The 13,796-nt window shown below is 36.3% G+C and overlaps 1 pseudogene; it reads right to left on the bottom strand.

The window, feature by feature from the left end:
* Nucleotides 1–1,180: 1,180 nt before the first annotated feature.
* Nucleotides 1,181–2,126, bottom strand: LOC135322610 (olfactory receptor 2D3-like; annotated as a pseudogene).
* Nucleotides 2,127–13,796: the final 11,670 nt, after the last annotated feature.

Genomic DNA, 13,796 nt, shown 5'->3' with positions numbered 1-13,796 from the left:
GAACCTGCGGGAAGATGATGTTGACCTTTTCTGACCATGTGATTTCAATCAGCTAAAGCTTGGACTCTCAACCTTTGCCCCAATTCTATGCTGAATTCTCCTCAGCTCAAGCCGTTTCATCAATATGCATGTACCCTTAGCTTAAAACTTCCCCAATGTTCCCATTCTCTAAAAAGCAGTGTACAATTTTTAGTATGCTTAAGAAGCACTTGGGGTTAGTTACAAATGAAGCTTCCTGAGATCAACTTCCCTACCCCATCCTGTATTGAAAAAAATTTTCAAAAAACAACCCAGGAATCACTTCAAGTCATGATATTCAAAATTATGATCTGCATTATAAATCCCTTACCAAGGGATAAAACAGTGCCCCAGCCCCCCCACCTTCTTAACTTTATCTTCGTTTTCCATACTGTCCCATAAATTCTTCAGTCTTCAGCATTTTCAGAATTACATGCTGGGAAAATTCTTTAGTACTGAAAAAAAGCGTTTCTCATCTAGATTCTTTGTCTTACTTTCAGCTTTATATCTCACTATTTTCTTAATGTTACACATACTCTTTGAAAAATTCTGCCATGTTTTTCCTTAAATATGCTCTCTTTTAAGTTTTAGATACTGTTAAATCTAGAATTCAAGACCATGTTAGAAATATAACACATGAAGACTTTACTTTTTGTATCTATATCCTCAGCTTCCAGAAGTGTGCCTGGAATATATAATGCGTTCAAAATATATGTGATGAATGCATGCAAGTATGAAGAATGATTTCATTTGCCAGAAATGAATTCTGGCATTTGTGATAGCTTTGTTTATTTGATTCTTTGTTTTTTAATGTATAGCTATTATGTCCACTTGTTTTAATTTCCTTATTAGCTTTAATGGGCTTGGAGAGTACTGAGTGTTTACTCACCAACTTTTCATTTCCTTTCTATCTTCTTTCCTTTTTTTCCTTCCTTTCTTCCCTCTTTCCCTTCCTTCCTTTATTTTTCCTGTTTTCCTTTCCTTTCTACATTACTTTCCTGTGTCTATCAAGGCACCTTACTTTGAACAGGCAATTTGTTGAAGTTATCTGAGAAAATAGGTAGGCAAATAGGAGAAGAAAAAAGGTGGAGGAATGGGATGAAAATGGGAAATTTTTGTATTAAAATTACTTCTCTCTATATCCTTAAAATCGTGATCATAATTAGAGATTTCCATTTTCAAAAAGACTGTTTTGCCCTCTCCTGAGAGCCTCTTTGACATCCTTGTTCCTCAGACTGTAAATGATAGGGTTCAGCATGGGTGTCACTGCTGAATAGAACACAAGAGATCACTTTATCTCTTTCATTCATTATTTTGGAGTTTGGTCTCATGTAGGCAAATATTGCTGACCCATAGAAGAGGATAACAACAATGAGATGGGAGCCACAGGTAGAGAAAGCCTTGAGCCTCCCCTCCCCAGACTGCATCCGGATCACAGTGGAGATGATATTCTAGTAGGAGATGAGGATCAGGGAGACAGGAGCTAGGAGGATGGCCACACCCATTGCAAAGATGGCCATTTCTGTGCTGTAGGTGTCAGCCGAAGCCAGCTTCAGGAGGGCAGGGGGTTCACAAAAAAAATGTTTAATGATACTGTTCCCTCTGTAGGGCAGCCACAGTGTGAATGTGGTGTCCACCAGAGACACAAGTGCTCCACTGGCCCAGGACCCTATGGCCATCTGGACACATACCCAATGTGTCATGATGGTGGAGTAGTGCAGCGGCTTGCAGACGGCCACGTAGCGGTCATAGGACATCACCGCCAGCAGTGCACACTCAGTACACCCAACCAGCAGTAAAACAACTATCTGTGTTGAGCATCCAGCAAAGGAAATGGCCTTCCTTCTTACCAGGAAGTGGGCTAGCACCTGGGGAACTGTGGTAGTAGAAAAACAGAGATCAGCAAAGGACAAGTTTCTAAGGAAAAAGCACATGGGTGTATGGAGCCTGGAGTCTACGTGAGTGAGCACAATGATGAGCAGATTTCCCAGCACAGTCAGCAGGTAGATGATCAGAAAAAGGAAGAAGAGCAGGACTTGTGTCTGTGGATCCTGTGAAAGGCCCAGGAAGACAAATTCAGTCACGTAAGTGTGGTTTTCTTCTCCCATGAACCTTTAGTACTGTTTATAGGTTAGCACCAAGGAGGGAAAAAACACGTATTGGTCAGTTATTTTTTTTTAATCTGAGAAACTTAAGTATTTTATTAATCAGTATCCCAGCTGGGCCACTGATGTCCACCTCTTGTTTCCATGTGGTAGAAAGCAGGATTCTTTTTGCTCCGTAGTTCAGATAATGGAAAGCTATTTCTGATTTTCTCTACCGTTGAATCTTTCAGTACCACCAGAGGGGCAGAAATCATCCTGAATGACCCTTGGCTGGAGTATGTATAGTTCTGAGGAGACTATAGTGCTGCTCACAATACCAGGTTTTTTTTTTTCCCTGTAGGTTTGGGAAGCAAATATACTGAAGTTGCTTTAAACCAGTTAGATTTTTATGCTGCAAACTGACAACATTTATGAAGGCTGATTTTTGTCCTTATATTTACAAATTCTAAACACGTACTCTGAGCAAGGAATGGAATATTAAAGGAGAATATTGTTGTCTGTGATCCTGGCCCTTAAACAAATTCTTCTGTCATTTGTTCTCAGTGTGAAGTGGGTGGGTGCTGCGGAGCATCAGTAAATATTGCTGCCTCATTGGTCTTGTACTCAGTGGCGTCCTTTAAACATGCTCTAATCTGTCCTCCACGCTCTTATCTCTCCCTGCACAAGGTCCTTTGGCAATAATAATACTAATTATCATGTGTTGGGCAGTCTCCTGGTGTCAGTCCTTATTGTTTCTTTACACTTTTATTTTAAATCCTAAGTCCAATGAGCTAATGATTATCCCCAGTATAGGTGATGAAACAGATTCAGAAACTTCCAAGCTGGTTCCTCCTAAGCCTTCCTCACTCTTTCTATAGCCTGTAATTCTTTTTCTTATTACTAAAAAACTGGTTGTAGAGAAGGTTAAACTTTAGCCCAATTCTCTCCATTCCTTAAAGACAAACCCACAACTTTTTCCATTTTAAGGGCTTTAGAGCCAATCCACGATGGCAGAGCTCTCTATGTAGGCACATAAATAAGAGTCAGGTGTATTTGAACATATTTTTAAAGCACCCTGGGGGGTCTTGGCCAAAGGACAATAGAAAGAATTAAAGGAAAAGTGGTAAAGATTATTGTGGCTATTTGACTGCATATTTTAGAAAAACTCAAAAGGGAGCCAATTCAAGCTTAATAGGACAAGTAAGTGAACAGTCTTATACTGTATACTGAAAATAAACAAGTAGAAATTTTAGTAAAAAAGAAAAAAATTCCTTCACCATTGCTAAACTTAACAAAGTGTACACTTAAAAAACACTCAAGCTGTATTTGAAGAAAACCGTGAAACACAACATCTGAATAAATGAACATGCACACTAATTTTATGAATAGGACAATAGTCTCATAAAGACGTTCATCTCATCTGAATTAATTCATATATTTGCTGAAATTCCAACCAAGTTCACAGAGAATTTTTGTAATTAAATTTAATAATTTTATTCTAAATTTTATCTAGATTAGTAATTGTATGATAGAAAATGAGCTGTGGAAAAGAAAAATGAGGGAGTAGAGGAAACATATCCTACCAGATATAAAATATACAGTCGATTTTTCCTTCCTTATTAATATTGTGTATACTGAGCAGGCATAAAACATTTGACCAATAAACATATTGTGGAACAGAAACATATCCCAATATTTATGAAAATTTAATATATGACAAAGGTGGAATGTATCACTTAACAAAAGATATGGAACAATTGTCACAAAAGTCTGAGATTAGAACCTAGCATTTCCCCGAAGTTCAAACTTAAAAAAAATTAAAATAATTGTGTTTAAGGATTCTTAGGAAATCTATTGTGCCATAAAAGAATAGTCTGTACACGTGATTTGTAGATCCACGGAAAATAACCCGTTGATGGTGATTATGCCCAGGAAGTGGGGTTCTAGTGGGATTAGAGTGAGTGGCTGAGGGGACACTTTCATGTTTTTATGCTTACCTTATTGTCTGCCTTATATAATTTAGTTTGAATTTTCTAAGTGAAAAAAGAAAATTTAAATTATTTAAAATAAATAAATATGTAAAATAAAAACATGAAAGAATTACAACGATGATCTAGTACATACAATACAAATTGTAACAATGAAGATAATATTAGAATAGTGGGAAAACCAAAAGACAAATCACTGGATCAGAATAGAAATTAGAACCAGCAAAGTCTGCATAATAATTGTGTAAATGCTTCCAATAAGCCAGAAAAGCACATATTATTCAACAAATCATGCTAGGAGAATTGACTACAGGCATACCTTGTTTTATCGTGCTTTGCTTTATTGTGCTTCACAGATACTGTGCTGTTTTTTTTTTTTTTTTACAATTAAAGGTTTGTTAAGAAAAAACCTTCCAAAAGCATTTTCTCACTTTGTGGATCTGTGTCATATTTTGGTAATTCCTACAATATTTCAAACCCTCCACCAGTAAAAAGGTTACAACTGGCTGAAGGCTCAGCTAGTAGTTAGCATTTTTTGGCAATTTTTAAAATTAAGGTATGTACATTATTTTTAAAGACATAATGCTATGCACACTTAATAGATTATAGTATAGTGTGAAACATAACTTTAATATATGCTGGAAACCAAAAAATTCATGTGACTCACTTTATTGCAGTATTTGCTTTATTGTGGTGGTCTGGCACTGAACCCTTAATAACTCTGAGGTTTACCTATAAATAGTTGACAAACAAATTAAATGTGTCTACTTTATCCAATATAGAGAAAACATTCCAAAAGGATTAAGGATGTGTGTCTGTCCATTACACACAGACACACATATATAAATAACCTTAAGCATTTAAAAATAAGGTGATTATTCATTGACCTTGTGTGGCAGAATAATTTTTTGAGCATTACAACAAAAGTATAAACTGTTTAAAAAAAACACCGATTTATTTGACTTCAAAACTAAGATGAATAAGTTCTGGAAATCTAATGAACAGCACAGTGATAATTAATAATACTGTATTTTATACTTGAAATATGCTGAGAAGAGATCTTAATTTTTCTACCCCTCCCCCCAAAAAGGTGGCTGTGAGTTGATACGGATATATTAATTAGCATGATTGTGGTAATCATTTCACATTGTATATATACATCAAAACATCATATTGTATTTCCTAAATATATGCAGTTTTTGTTTGTCAATTATACTTCAGTAAAACTGGGAAAAATATCTTGACACATTCACAAAATAAGATTTGAAAGTAAATGACAATACGGGAATAAAACTGTAACAAATGTAAGAGATCAAAGACTAATTATCTTTAGTACAGGAATCCTAATGAAAAATTAATGAGAAAAATTATGAACATTACAGGAGAAAAGGTATAAATATGAAATGACAATTTATAATAAATAAATTTCAATCTCAGTACAAGCAAAGTCACATTAAAATTAAATGACTTTTTTTAACCATCAGATTGGCATGAATTTTAAAAATGTATAATATCCAATGATAATAAGATTCTCACTTTGTTGGAAACAGATTATTAAAACCTGGCTGAGGGATAATTTGTCAATATATGGAAAATGTTCTAAAATGAGCAGTATACTTTGATAAAGTAAATTCAAACTTACTATTCTGTCATAAATAAATATAATAATATTTTGGCCAAAAACAAGGTTGGTAATGCCACAAAAATAGAATTTGGTGGGAAATTTATAGCTTTAAATGCTTACATTAGAAAACAGCAATAATTTACAATCAGTGCTCTAAGCTTTTACCTTAAGAGACTAGAAAAAGAAGAACAAATTAAATACAAAATAAGTACAAGGCAGGAAATAATAAAGATAAGGGTAGAAATCAATGAAGTAGTAAACAGAAAAACAATAGGGTAAATCAATGAAACAAAACATTGATTTCTTGGAAAAGATCAATAAAATTGATAAACCTTTAGCAAGACAGCTTTAGGGGAAAAAAAGACAATACAAATTGCAGATGTCCATAATTAAATACACATGTCTCTTGTCCTATTGACTTAATAACAATTAAATGTTATAAATAATATTTTATAATAAATTTAACGATTTAGATGAAATGAACAAATTCCTCAAAAGATATAAATCACCAATACTGGTATAAGAAAAATGAGCAACTATCTGAATAGATCTACATATATCAAAGACAGTGAGTCTGTATTTAGTAACAGTCCCATGGCAAGGGATCTGTAGAACCTGAGGGGCAGTTGGTATAAGTTTTTGCCTGAGTCCAAAGACCTGAGAATCAGGAGCCCTGATACCCAATATCCAGCCTGAGAAGAGAGAACAAATTCACTCTTCCTTCTTTTTGTTCTACGCAGGACCTTGATGGACTGGATGATTGGTGAATGTGATTTTCTTTATTCAGTCTACGAATTCAAATGCTAACATATTCTGGAAGCACTCTCACAGACACACCCAGAAATAATACCTTATCAACTATCTGGGCACCCTGTAACCAGTGAAGTTGACACATAAATTTAACCATCAAACCCTGTGAAAACTCATATGCGAAAAGGAAAATAAGCCTCAACTCCCACTTCACACCATACACAAAAGTTAATTTGAGATAGATCTTACACTTAAACCTAAAAAGCTAAAAAATATTAAAAATTTCTATAAGAGAAAACATATCCATAACCTTGGAGTAGACACACAGTTTTTAAAAACCCTTCTCATCAAGGCACATTTCTGAAAATGAACAGACAAGCCCAGAGCCTGGGAGAAAATATTTGCAATCTTATATATAACAGACGTGTATGAAGAATACATGTAGAATTCCAGTAATTCAATTAACAGACAAAAGAGCCAATTAAAATAGGCAAAAGACAGGAGCAGACATTTCAAAAAAAGAGCCAATTAAAATAGGCAAAAGACAGGAGCAGACATTTCAAAAAGGAATATGTTCAAATGGTCTGCAGGCATGTGAACAAGTGTTGAACATGATTTCTGGGGGGAAGACTAAAATAAAAAGATTGACAAATTAAACTTTAACAAGTATAGGGAAACAGAATTCTCAAATATTGCCGATAGAAATATAAAATTCTGGCAATTGCTTATAAATTTAAACACATACTTACATTGCAGCTCAAGAATTTGCCTCCTAGGTATTTATCCGAGAGAAATGAAACATATAGACACAAAGACTTTTACAAGGATACTTATAACCTCTGTATTCATAATAGCTCACAATAAGATATAACCCATATATCCACAAATAGGAAAATGGATAAACAACTGTGGTATATCTGTATAATGGAATATTACTTAACAATAAAAAGAATTACTGATACAAGCAAAACCAAGGATGAATCTCAAAGCCATAATGCTGAGGTAAAAACGCCTGACACAAAAGAGTACATATCATATTTTTCTATTTATATGAAGTTCTGGAATAGGTAAATCTGATACAGAGTGGCAAAAATAAGAATAGTGGTTGCTTCTGGAGAGTGCAAGGGTAAAGACTGACTGGGATGGGGCAGGAGGAAACTTTCTATGGTGACAGAAAGGTTTCCAAATTCATCAAACTATACCCTGTGTAAATTATATCTCAATAAAAAGTTTTTAATTTATATAAAAAGAAAAAACAAGGTGGGTAAAATGAATCTGTGAGAGTTAATTACAATATTAATGATAACTGTAAATCTTTGAAAAAAGAAAAATATTCTTAAATAAATATAGAACATCCAAATAAAGGACTGCTATGCATCCACTGAAAAAATGTAAAACTATTTTATAACATCAAAATTTTGCAAAATATTTAAGATGAAAAGTGGATTATAAAAATATTTACACTCTAATTCTCATTTTAAAATTTGTCTTGCCAAAGTGTTCATGTGTGTGTTTTTCTGAGTGATAGGATTTTAAGTGACTTTTTCATTCCAGCTTTATGTGATTTTACAGTCTCAGATGCTCTCTAATGAAAACAAATTATTTTGTAATCAGAAAATAAGGCATAATCTTTGACTTGATCCTTTATAATCTGGTGCCTGCTTTCCTCTTCACTCTCATATCTTGCCTCTTCATAGCCTCTGACTTTATATTTTGGAACATTCTAAATATCCTTTCCTAAAGCTGCTATTCAGTGAGACATCCTGCGTTAAACTCTTCGTAGTCACTAGCTCATTTTCTCTTTAGGATGATCTTACTCTTTGGTAACATTATCTGTCCATTTTATGTAAATAATGAAAATAAGCCTTAATATAATTAAGTATATTTTCCAAGGTTTAATAACCCAGAATCTAAGCTTCATGCTATTAGCTACCACACATACTGCCTCTCTTTTGAAACCTAATAATGTCAAAATAAAATTAGCGTGATAGAACAGAGCAAGACTGAAATCAAGCAGACTTCCATGTTGCTGTACATTGACACAGACATTACTTGCATCTTTTGAAACTTACTATTTTATATTTCTGTTGTCTCAACTTTGCTTTCATCTCTTGAATTCCCTTACCAGATATTATCAATATTTTTTACTTTTTAGAGAAAAAGGCAGCAAATTTCACAATAGCCAAGAAGTGAAAGCATCCATCACTGGATGAATGGATATACAAAATGTGCTGTATACATGCAGTGGAATATTACTCAGTCTTTAAAAAGAATGAAATCCTGTCATACACTATAAGGTGGATGAGCCTTGAGGACATTATGCTGAATGAAACAAGCCAGTCCCAAAAGGACAAATACTGTTATGATTCCACTTATAGGAGCTATCAAAATCAGTCAAACTCATAGAAATAAACTAGAGTGGTGGTTGCCTGGGGTTAAGGGGAGGGAGAAATAGGGAATTGTTCAATGGATATAGAGTTTCAGTTCTGCAAGATGAAAAAGTGCTAGAGAGCTGTTACACAATGAATATACTGAACACTATCAAACTGTACACTTAAAAATGGTTAAGACAGAAAATTTTATGTTATTTTTTTTAACCGCAATTTTTTTAATGATTTTTTTCCTTGGGGTGGGGGGAAAGAAAACAAAGAAAAGCAGGACAACCTCTGTTGATCATACCATTTCTTGTTATTTATTATCTAACTTTTGTTACTAAATTCATCAAGTATTTGTTCAGCACTAATTACTTCTACTTTTTTTAAGCATACCATTCACTCTTCAAAGCTTTTCAATCTCTTTTTTATTTTCACGACTATACTGAAACCAAACACACTCTTATCCAAGTAATGACATTTTCTCATCCCATATTCAGTCTCCAAGAAATTTGGCAAATTTAACTATAAATATTTCTTAAAATCTCTTTTTTGTTACTGTAGGACCAATGTATCTTACTTCTTTTCTTCTTGTATTTTTACACATCTTAATCACATTCTCGAAAGCCCATCCTGAGTTGTTACTTATAATTTCTTCTCCTTGTCTTCAAGCCATGTGAGATAGCAAATCACAAAAAATGCAAATGATACTACTACAGAATTGTGAATTCTCCTCTCGGCTTCCTAGCATTTTTGAAATAATTTTTTGCAAATTCTTTGAGTGATCTGTCTTCTGCCAACCTAAACATCATAAATTTTCAACTCTTCCCTAAGCTATTATCCTAGGCCATAGCCAAAAAATACTCTACATTTCTCCTAAACTTCATATTCCTTTGCAGGAACATTTTGCTCCCCCTGACTTTAACCACCCATTAGTTGCCTAGAGTCAGTTTTAATGGAATCATCTTCTTAAAATTCTTTACTCAGAATAAAGGTAGAGTTGACTGTTATCTTCACAATGTCCAGAAAACGATTTGCGCATACTTCTTTTCATGAAATTCATACATCGTACTTTAAGTATTTGATTAAATGTCTGTCTTTCTGGACTGAATTGTTTTTTCAAGGTAATAAAACATATTTCACTTAACTGTATACCAACATCAGCTGACACATAGTAGGGTTTAAAAGTGACTTGAACGAATGTATAGACTCATGCCTACCCTCCACATGAACACAATAACCCACCAATGCATTCATTCTCAAGAGAAATGTAGTTGAGAAGAGGGCCTGCGTGGCCATCCAGGGATGTCTGAACACAAGAAGATCCTGCTGTGTCCCCCATGGCAGAAGGTTCAGGTTCCATCCTGGACCTACTCCCAGTGTCCAAACCTAAGTGGCTAAAAGGAATGAGGAAGGAATCTCTGAAAAGAAAACTGAGATAGCGAGAGGCCGAGGAGAATCTGGCACACTAGATTTTGGTGCGAAAGGAGAGGCAGTGGGTGAGGCAAAGCCCACCTCCAATGAACAGAATCAAGGTTTCAGACTTTCTGAAAGGATTAACTCCCCATAATTATCCTCCCCACTCTCACCTGGAGGACTGGCAGGAGACAAACACAAGACAGTGGGGTCAGCGATGAAGAAATAAGGAAGATGTGGTTTCTGCAATCGCTAATCCATACCCTAACAGGTGACCTCCACTGCACTTTACCAAATATTCTGAAGGTTGGGACATCACCTGGCTATGAGTCTTATTCTAGCCTAAACCAAGGAGCACCATTTTATTAAAATTCCTGATTCAGCAAGGAACCATCTGGAGGATTTTCCTGGAAGGAACTCTTTAAACCGAAGGTCCTAAGAGCTATTGTAAATAGGGCATTCCCTGGAGCATCAGTACTATTAGCTTTTTTCTTTTCTTTTTTTTTTTTTTTATAACCTTTCTATAATGAGAGATACTCTGGGGCATTTTTTATTGTAATCACAAACTGAAATACCTGAATCTTATCTGATGTCGGTCTAAGGACTTCTGGGGTCTCCAAGTTTTCTGCTAATTTTAAAAATAGAGTTTGCAATACTGATGGCAACATAAAAGGCAGCTGACATAAGTATATTCTGCATCATTCCAATGATACCTCTCTGCTAACAAGTGCCAGGGGATTTCAGAACCTTTGTCTCCAACTGTACTCAGAATGCTTCAATTATCTTCCACTAATGGGAAAAGAGTAACTAGAGGTACATGATGCAGTTCAAGATGTCATGACTGTTTAAAGCCTTTATTGTGGCTATTCAAATACAGAAGGGTGTTGTGAGAACTAAGCATAAAACATATGGCCATATAAACAAGACCAAAAGAGAATTATTTTTCCCATCAGACTCCCCTCTTTTTGAATCTTCATTATCCACAGAATTGCTCAGGTCAAAGACTTAGCAGGATATTTTGTTCCTCTCTCTTTTTTTTTTCTTTTTAAAAATTATTTTAATTTTTAAAAATTTAACTATTGTCAGTTTATAATGTTTTGTTAATTTCTGATGTACAGCATACTAACTACTATATATAAAATAGATAAGCAGGTTTATACTATATAGCCCATGAAACTATATTCAATATCTTGTAGTAACCTATAATGAAAAAGAATATGAAAAGGAATGTATGTCTGTATATGTGTGACTGAAACATTATGCTGTACACCAGAAGTTGACACACTACTGTAAACTGAATAAACTTCAATAAAAAAATGGAAAAAGTAAAGTAAAATACATAAACAGCAAGGTCCTACTGTATAGCATAGGGAAGCATAATCAATACCTTGTAAGTAGCCTATAATGGAAAATAACATATATATATATATATATATATATATAGAAACTGAATTACTGTATTGTTCCTCTCTCTTTTTATCTCTGCATCCTATCAACCCACGTGATGTGCCATCTCCTGTGCCCTCCATTGCTGCAACCCTAGTTAAGACCATCATCTCCCCCAGGCTACCACAGTAGAGCTCAATCTTACTGATTGCTTCTCTTGCTTGTCCACTTGCAATCCACTCCCTGTACAACTCTCAAAGAGACCTTTTTAAAGTGTATATACGTAAGTGAGCAAGACCCTATGGGACCTTTCCAGGACAGACCCCTCCCCCATATCCTCTGCTTTAGCTCCTCTCTGAATATCCAGATAATTGTATCTGTGTTCTCCAGATGCTAAAACCACCACCAAATGGAAAAAATCAACTACTTGATGATCATGAGCATGTAGTCCACAGACTTTCTGGTGCCTAAGTACTGAGCACCATGAACCAATCAGAGAATTGTGCATGGCTGATCAGATAACCTGGGATGCCCTCCCTCAGCTGGCCTTTAAAAATGCTCAGCTGAAACCCTTCAAGGTATTGGGCTGGGGGTGGGGGGATTTGGGCACGAGAGAACAGTTCTTGCTGGGACCTGCAATAAACCTTTCTCTGCTCCGGGCTCCCAGGGTTCAGTTTGTTTGACTTCACTTTGTGTGGGGCACATGAACGTGCATTCAGTAACAATTCTGGAGAAGCCAGGAGTCTGTGCTCATGGCAGGTCAACCCCCTCCAGAGGCAGCTCCTTCCTGGGTCCCCAGCAGCTGCTGGAGCTCACTTTGCTCCAGGGGAGCTGAGACAGACTCTGACAGGCACCAGCTGCCCCAGAGCCTGAGGCTGTTTGGAGGAGAAACTTCCAGAGCTGCAGTCCACATTGGGAGTCACCTGGGGGTGAGTGGCTACAGCTTGGGCTGGCTGGGAATTTGACCCACTCCTTCTGGGCTCATTCCCTTGAGGGAAGTGAGAGACTCTGGGTCCGTTCTCTTTTGAGGGCTGTGCCAGTCTGTCTGGAGGCCTCCATCTGGGAGTGGAAGTGGAATTATTAGACTACACCTCCTCTGATTGTCTGTGCAACCATAGCTTATTTGTTATTTGTGGTTTTGTGTGTATCATTTTGCAGTGAGCCACTGCAGCTTGTACAGGATAAGAAACTTCTACCCATTCCACCTGGGCTCATTTCCCTTCCTGGAAGTGAGACATTCTGGGCTCATTGGGAGCCACTCTGGATCCAGTCTCTTTCGGGAGCTAGGGCACTCTGGAAGCCTCCATCTGGGAGTGGAATTTTGGGGCTCCTTGTGTGATCCTTCGTTTGGGGGACCACGTTTGTTGTTTATATGTGCCTGTGTGTCAGTACTTCGGCCAGTAAGACATCTTTGGTGAGTAACAGGCTTGGAATGTGATGACACCAGGGTATCCTTCCCCTGTTGTGTTGGCATCACCTGCGGTGGAGTGTTGGTCATAATTTTCCCTTTGTAGCTTTGGTGGTTTATTCAGCTTCATCTCTGACAGGGCATTGGATGGGAATCTCCCTTTTGGGCTAGAGAACTGTGACTCTGTGAAACTGTTTTGCATTGTATTTGTTTGCTTGATATTTGATAATACCAGCTGTGAACAATTACGGGTGTTTCTAATTTTGTTCCATCTTTTGGCAAAACTGGGAGGTCTTTAGCTATGCTCCCATAAATAAAAGAAAATAATGTTTTTATTGCAACTTGTGTGACCTCAGTGCTCCCTGAGATCTGAAGAACAATGGCCCCTCATGGCTCTGCTTTTATATTAAACTGGGTCTTTTGCAATTGCTTCAGCCTTTTTCTTGAGGGGTGAGTATCTGTGGGTGTCTCGGTACCTGAGGCCAAATCCTGTTCTCTCCTCCTGGTTTTGCTGAAAGTGAGGCATGTGAATGTGAGTGAATGATACATATTTTAATATCTATTACCTGTCATTTCTTTAAACTGAAGTTGGGAACTGGAATAAAAATACCTGAAAATAACCAAGATGTTTGGGTTTTGTAAAAGCGGAGGAGAATTTTGCATTTCTCTTTCTATGCCTCTGAGATGTAAATAATCTACCTGGGCTCTGGAGGAAAAAATGTTTTTTTAAACTCAAAAGGAAAAACTGTG

Source organism: Camelus dromedarius, chromosome 12 (assembly GCF_036321535.1).
Source record: "Camelus dromedarius isolate mCamDro1 chromosome 12, mCamDro1.pat, whole genome shotgun sequence".
Taxonomy (NCBI): domain Eukaryota; kingdom Metazoa; phylum Chordata; class Mammalia; order Artiodactyla; family Camelidae; genus Camelus; species Camelus dromedarius.
This window is presented reverse-complemented; position numbering and strand designations above follow the sequence as displayed.